This window comes from Notamacropus eugenii, chromosome 2, assembly GCF_028372415.1.
Source record: "Notamacropus eugenii isolate mMacEug1 chromosome 2, mMacEug1.pri_v2, whole genome shotgun sequence".
NCBI classification, from domain to species: Eukaryota; Metazoa; Chordata; class Mammalia; order Diprotodontia; family Macropodidae; genus Notamacropus; species Notamacropus eugenii.
In genome coordinates this window covers 538964895-538971665 of record NC_092873.1, presented here as the reverse complement: position 1 = coordinate 538971665, position 6771 = coordinate 538964895, and the positions used below count along the sequence as shown (strand labels likewise).

Genomic DNA, 6771 nt, shown 5'->3' with positions numbered 1-6771 from the left:
GTTTGGGGTTCCAAATTTCCTTCTTGTTTTCTTCTTCCCCTCATCTGAGCAGGTGAGCAGTTTGGTAGAGGTTATACACGTGCACTCATGCAAAACATATTTCCATATTAGTTGTTAGAAAACAGACCAAAAAAAAAAAAAACAACTCCCCGAAAAAATTAAGTGAAAAAGAGTTTGCTTCGGTCTGCATTCAGACTCCATCAGTTCTTTCTCTGGAAAGAGGTGGACAGCATTTTTCTTCATGAATCCTTTGGAATTGTTTTGGATCATTGTATTCCTGAGCTAAGTCCATCCTAGTGGATCTTCCAACAGTGTTGCTGTTAATGTGTACGATGTGGTCTTGGTTCTGCCCGCTTCACTTTGCATCAATTCATGTTAGTCTTTCCAGGTTTTTCTGAAATTATCCCAGCAGTATTTTTTTAAAAAAATAAGTTTCTATGGCTATTTTCTCTTTCTTGCCTCACCATAGTATCTCACGTGTCTCTCCCTCTCCCCCTTTCAGAGAGCTATTCCATATGACAAATAGTATTTTAGGGGAAAGGAGAGCTCCAGCCATGTGTGAGACCAGGGGACCTCCACCAAGAGGCAGTCTTCTGGTCACCGTTCATTTTGGATTTTTTGGGAGGGGTCATTCTTTGCGCTCACCTTGATGGAGTCGCCCAGTGCCTGGGTGGCAGGGCTCTGATGACCGCTAGTCATCTTCTCCGCTCCTCCTCTGCCTTCCCGCCCTGGAGTGGCACTCGCTGCAGCATCCTCTGGGACCACAATGGGTGGGCCTGAGGCTAGGCCCTTCCCAACAGATGGGCCTTGACTTTGGTCCCAAAGTTCCACAGCACATTCTCCCCTGGGAAGAGGATCGATGGGGGGGAGCGGTAAATGCCCGTTTGCACAGGCTTTGTCCTTGCTGTGGGCTCCCAGGAAACGCTCCTAGGGAAAAGCTGGCAGATTCACCTCCCCAAATTCACCCCCAAACCAAGAACTCACCCCAAAGGGTTGCATAAATGCTGCGCTACTATCTGTTGGGGAGACCACGGCAGGGATGGGACAAAGGGGTCCATCTCCTGGCGTGAAGGACTCTGAGCTGTCCAGTCTCCCCCCTTCCCCGTCCCCAGGACCCAAGGGGGCACAATCAGGCCAGGACGTCGGACTGAGGGCGCTGTACACAGCAGGCACCTAATAAATGCCCACGGACTCACGGGAGGCCAGGAGGTGTCAGGAGCTCCAGGAAGAGTCGGGACCAAAGCAAAGGGGGGGGTCTCCCTAACTGTCCGCCGCCTCGGGGTGGCTGGTGGGCAATCATGAAGACCCAAAGAAAGGACCAGACAGACCCTACCCTCAAGAAGCTCCCAGTGTACCCCAAGATATCCGGAGAACCAACCGAAGGAGGCGGTACCAGACGGAGGGGGCGGGACTCTATGCCTCGCCCCTCCCGAGCCCTGCCCCCTAAAACCCCGCCCTGTTTCGCGGGGGGCGGGGCTCGTTCTCCTCTTCTGAACCCTCCTCCTTCCCTCGAGCCGTGTGCACCCGCCTACCAGTCGGGGGCGGGGCTCACTTCCCTTTCCCCTCCCTCCCCTCCCCTCGGGGCGTGTGCGCCCGCCCTCCAGCCCAGGGGCGGGCTTCTTTCCTCTCTCCCCTCCCTCCTCCCCCTCCGCCCCTCGGGGCGAGTGCGCCTGCCCACCAGCCCGGGGGCGGGGCTCATTCCCTTCTCCCCTCCCCCTCCGCCCCTCGGGGCGAGTGCGCCTGCCCACCAGCCCGGGGGCGGGGCTCATTCCCTTCTCCCCTCCCCCTCCGCCCCTCGGGGCGAGTGCGCCTGCCCACCAGCCCGGGGGCGGGGCTCGCTCCCCTTCTCCTCCCTTCACCATCCGTCCCTCCTTTCTCCTCCCTCCTCCCTCCGCCCCCTCCCCCTTCTCCCCCGCCTCTCCCCTCCCCGCCCCGCCCTTCCCGGCTGGGCCCGCGGCCCCGGAAGGAGGCAGGCGCGGCGGCAGCGGCGGCGGCGGCCGAGGCGGGAGGTTACGCACCGAGGCAAGACGTGGGCCCCGCCGCGGGCCGTGGGCCGTGGGCCGTGGCCGGCGCTGGAGGCGGGGCCGCGGCGGCGGGTGGGACGAGCCCTCGCTGCCGCGGCGCTGATCCCGAGCGACCGTGACCGAGACCGTGACCGTGAACGGTGAGCGGGGCCTGGGGGGCGGGAGAGGCACCCGCTCGGAGGAGGGAGATGACAGCCGCCGCCTGGCCCGCAGCCCGGCCTCCCCTGGCCCCCGCTCTGCGCGAGCGCTTATTAAGTGCCTGCTGTATGCGAGGACCGGGCGGCGTCCGCCGGGGCCCTAACGGAGCCCTGGCTGCGCTATGGATGGGGGCGTGCCCCGAGGGGCCGCCGGGCGTGTGGCCCCTAGGGCGGAGGGCTGAGGTCCCCGGTGAGACACTCCGCCCCCCAGCGGCGGGGCCTTGAATGCCGGCTTCAGTGGGACCCGGGCAGGAGGGCCCGGCGCTCCCCCGAGGTGGGGGGCCCCGGGCAGCTTGTCCCCCCACCGGTCACCTCAAACAGAATACGGGACCGAGCTGGACCTTGGGCAGGGCCCCGGGGTCAGTGACCAGGGTGCGAGCCAGGGCACCGATGGCAGGTGGAAGGTGTGAGACTGTAGACAGTCGGTGCTTAATGCTTGGGCTCCTGTGGTCAGTCCCATGTCTGTGGAGGCGCTCCGGGACCATAGCCGAGCCAGGGTCAGTCTGACCGGAGCCATGGCTCAGGCCGGGTCAGTCTGCTGTGGCCGGGGTGGCCCGTCCGGGGTGGTTCAGCCTGGCTGGCCCGTCTTGGGTGGCCCGTCCGGGGTGGCCTATCCTGGGTGGCCAGGCCTGGGCCCAGCGCCTGGGGCTGGGCCCCTTCCTGGACAGTTCTGGCTCTCTTAGCTTACAGAAGCAGCACCTGTTGCTCACACTTTCAAAGGCTTGGAGGTTTGGCCTTAATCAGAACGGAGGGTCCTCAGGAGAAGCAGCCCCAGAGAAAGGCCTGGTGGCTGGCTGAGGCCTGTCCTCTCAGAAGGAGCCCACGGTCATTGATGTCAGGTCCATCTCAGATAGAGAGATGCCGAGCAGATGAAAGGGGTGGACTGGGAAAGAAGGGGAGTCTGGGGGAGAAGGGCAACATGCAGGGGAAAGAGGGAATTCCAGGTGAGTCCTGCACCAGCCACCTTCGCTGAGTCAGGCGGGATTTGAATGCAGGTCTCTCTCCAGCAGGCCAGGAGGAGGGATGGGAGAATTGAGACCTCTCCTCTGGTGTCCTCTGCTCTGCAGGCCAAGTTTGGGGTGCGTTGTTTGAGGAGGAGGTTGGGGTAGTCTCCAAAGGAATGACAGAAGTGGATCCGTTTGTTTCAGGACAATTGCCTGAATATCTTAGGAGTGAAGATTGAATCTAGGGACTGTGGGTGATGAAGATCCACTCAGTGGACTTCTATTGAAAAAGCGTTAAGCATCCCCCCTGTCAGGCCTCGCCCTAAGCACTGGGGATAAAGACAAAGACAAAAAACAACCATCCTTCCCTACAGGGAACTTATACTCTAGTTGGGAGAAAAAGCCTTGATATAGAAAATCAAACATAAACCATGTAAAGAAGAATTAAAAAAAAAACCAACACAACAATTTCCAGGGAGGAGAGCACAGGTCTAATATGAAGGACAATTCTGTGTTTTTTTTAAAAATTACTTTTATTTTTTTCATCAACTATTCCCCAATTACATGTAAAAAATTTTTAACAATCATTTTTTAAAATTTTGAGTCTCAAATTCTTTCCCTCTCTCTCCCACCCCTTCTTCCTCCTTGAGAAGCAAGCAATTTTATTTTGATTATACGCTGAGCTCATGCAAAGCGTATTTCTATGTTAGCCATGGTGTGAAAGAAAACACATGCACACACACACACAGAATAAGAAATCAGGTTAAAAAAACAAGTCTGCTTTGATCTGCACTCAGAGTCCATCCGTCTGTGGAGGAGGAGAGCCTTTTTGGGATTGTCTTGGTCCAGTAACAGAGTCTTTCACAGTCGCTAACTTGCAGTGCTGCTATTTCTATGCAGTGTCCTGGTTCTGTTCGATTTGCATATGTTCATATAAGTCTTCCCAGGTTTTTCTGAAGCCATGAAGGACAATTTTGTTAATAAGAATAGGTTTTCTTTTTAAAAAAATACTTTCAAGTTTAGCTTCAATAAGAGATCATTTTCATGTACAAAGGCTAGAAAAGGGGGGAGTGCAGAGGAATGTGAAAAGTAAAACAGAGAGTGGGAGGGAGACCTCTGTCCCGGTAGCCTTGAACATGGGGTCTTTACTGTAGCCATGGTCAGATTCTCCAAGAAAGTCAGGAAGTGGAGGAGCTGAAAAGACAGATGACTGAGGAGGATCCTGGGGCCTGGCTGGGAAGTCACAGGCTCTCATTCTCCGGTCCCTTCAGCTCACACTAGTTGTGGAAAAGCAGTTCAGAGAAACGTTTCTATGAACTTGAATTTTCCTTGTATTATTAGCTGCATTGTTTTGGATTCTGGAAGAGCTGGGGCCAAACCTCCTGTCTGCTGTGTGCTTCCAGAGTGCCTCTGGGCAGTTCTCTCTTAATTAAATCACAGGTCTGGGGCACAGTTCTCCCCCTAAGAAACAACTCAGACTCTTTAGAAGATTTTTTAAATGAGTGTATGGCAGCGTCTTTACGACCGATGGAATTACAGCCCTCTATGGAGGAGTTGGGTCAGCGAAAGCATGAACAAAGTATGCAAGGCTTGGGGCATCTAGGGGGCGCCATGGTGCTTAGAGTCGGGGAGACTCCTCTTGGGGAGATCAACTCTGACCCCAGACACTTGCTAGCTGTGTGAGCCTGAGCCAAGTCATTTCACCCAATTTGCCTCCGTTTCCTCACCTGTAAGGTGGGGACAGTAATGGCACCTATCTTCCAGGGTGGTGAAGATCAAATCTTTGCAAATAACGTGTTACACAAGTGCTATTGTCGTTGTTATCCTGATTTCCAGAGCAGTGGTCTGGACAGGTCTGCTTTTGTATCTGCACAACTAAAATACCACAGAAATCAGCTTTGGTTTCGTCCCTTCCCACCATATGGAATCCTGGAATTGGAAGACAAAGCCCCTGAGGAGCTGAATTTTCTGGACAACAAGGTTGGTTATCCAGCCTCTCCTTCGATATCATTTTACTACCCTTATTGGAGTGAAAACAACAAGAAAAAATGCACAGACAGGTGGAAAGTCTCCAGAAGACACCTGACATTTGGCAGAGTACAATTCTTTTCCTTTGTGACCAAATGGAAGACGTCTTGGCTGTTGGAAGGCTGCTAGTGAGCCCTCCATGACTGTCCCCCCCAGCTCTGCCCCGGCTCCTCTTCTACGATGGGGATTCCAGCTAGCTGCTTCCCAAACTGCCCTGTTCCATACCATAAGAAGACATGCCCAGTCTGTGACTTTCAGAAGAGCCAGCTCTTGTGGCTAGATGTGCCCCATTCGGGCTTTTCTCCATCGTCTTCTCTCCATGGCCTCTTAGGACTGATGGGGCCCACTGATTTCTCCTAGCCTCGGCCGCCAATTTCTGTCTTTGCCCGCATTGCCTTTGATCATTGTAAATTGCCGGTAACCTCATTTTAATGTGCTTTTCTCTAGGCAGTGGAGAATTGGAACAGCTCCTTGGTGGGATCACTGGGAATCTCATGAACCAGTCTGCATTCTCTTCAAGAGAAGACAGGCATCAGTTAATTTTTATTTAATTCTTCTCCCATGATTTAAGGGTGTGTTCCCTGTGAGCTCACAGAAGTAGCACTTTGGGGACATATGCCTGTGTCACCTGTAACCTGTCAGGACAGACTGAACCAAAGTCCAGGGGACCATTTCATATTGGGAAGTTTAAACAATGATTCTTTGGTAAAGTTGACTTCTTCTCTCATTGTGTGTGCACAGAGCCAAGCACAGAGTGGATGCCTTCTTGTCAAGCACTTGCTGGTAGGTTGGTGGCTGTGTGGGCCTGTGACTGGGAGCCCCTCTTGCTGTGATCGGGCAGATGGCCTTTTTTGGTGACTGGTGACGTTTAGGATCAGTCCAGTACTGCGTTTTCTTCATTACGCTGAAAATCAGAGAGTTTTCCTTCCTTCTTCCTCCTGGGGTTCTGTACTTTGTGCTGCTGTCTGCCTGGGGAGATCACACACAAGAGTTTCACGGTTTGTTTTGCTCTAGTTTTTGATGCTTCTGCCCCGATGAGAAGCAGCAGAGGCAGAAAAGGGGCAGCTCAGATCAGTGGGGCTGACCTAAACCCCAACCCCATTGCAATGAGACTCCGCTTTCATGTCTGTGATCTGCTAATGGGGTCACCACTCAGTGGCAATGCCCATAACTTCTGTGCTTTGTTTACTCCAGTTCTTGCCCAAGGACCTTTTCATGTGCTCCGGATCCAAGATTGCCTAGTTTGGGGTGGCCCAGGTTTGGGAGATAGGGCTGACCCTGTTAGAACCAAGGGTGGGGAAAACCAGCTGACAATCAGAACCTTCCACTTTTCAGAAGGCTCAGTGGTTCCCTTTCATCATTAGGGGCAAGTACCCACATCTCTGCTTGGCATTGTTTGACTGTGTCCCCTTTTCCAGGGTACTTTCACATGTATTTAAGATTCCAGCCAAAGTTCGACCTGCAGAGTTCACTGTTCCACAGCGCATACTAATAAGGGCTACCAGTGCCTTGACCCCAAAGCACATTACACAGTGCTTTAAGGATAGCAAAGCACTTTACATCTTCCTTTTCTCATTT

General features: G+C 53.8%; 1 protein-coding gene across 2 annotated transcripts in view; it reads left to right on the top strand.

The window, feature by feature from the left end:
• The first annotated feature begins 1924 nt into the window (after positions 1 to 1924).
• Positions 1925 to 6771, top strand: part of USP33 (ubiquitin specific peptidase 33) — a 51234-nt gene continuing 46387 nt past the window's right edge. Inside the window, exon 1 of one of the 2 annotated variants that reach the window (XM_072649910.1) lies at positions 1925 to 2164. The gene's annotated coding sequence lies outside the window, so the exon portion shown is untranslated. The remainder of the gene's footprint in view (positions 2165 to 6771) is intronic. The other variant, XM_072649909.1, reaches the window with a different exon arrangement.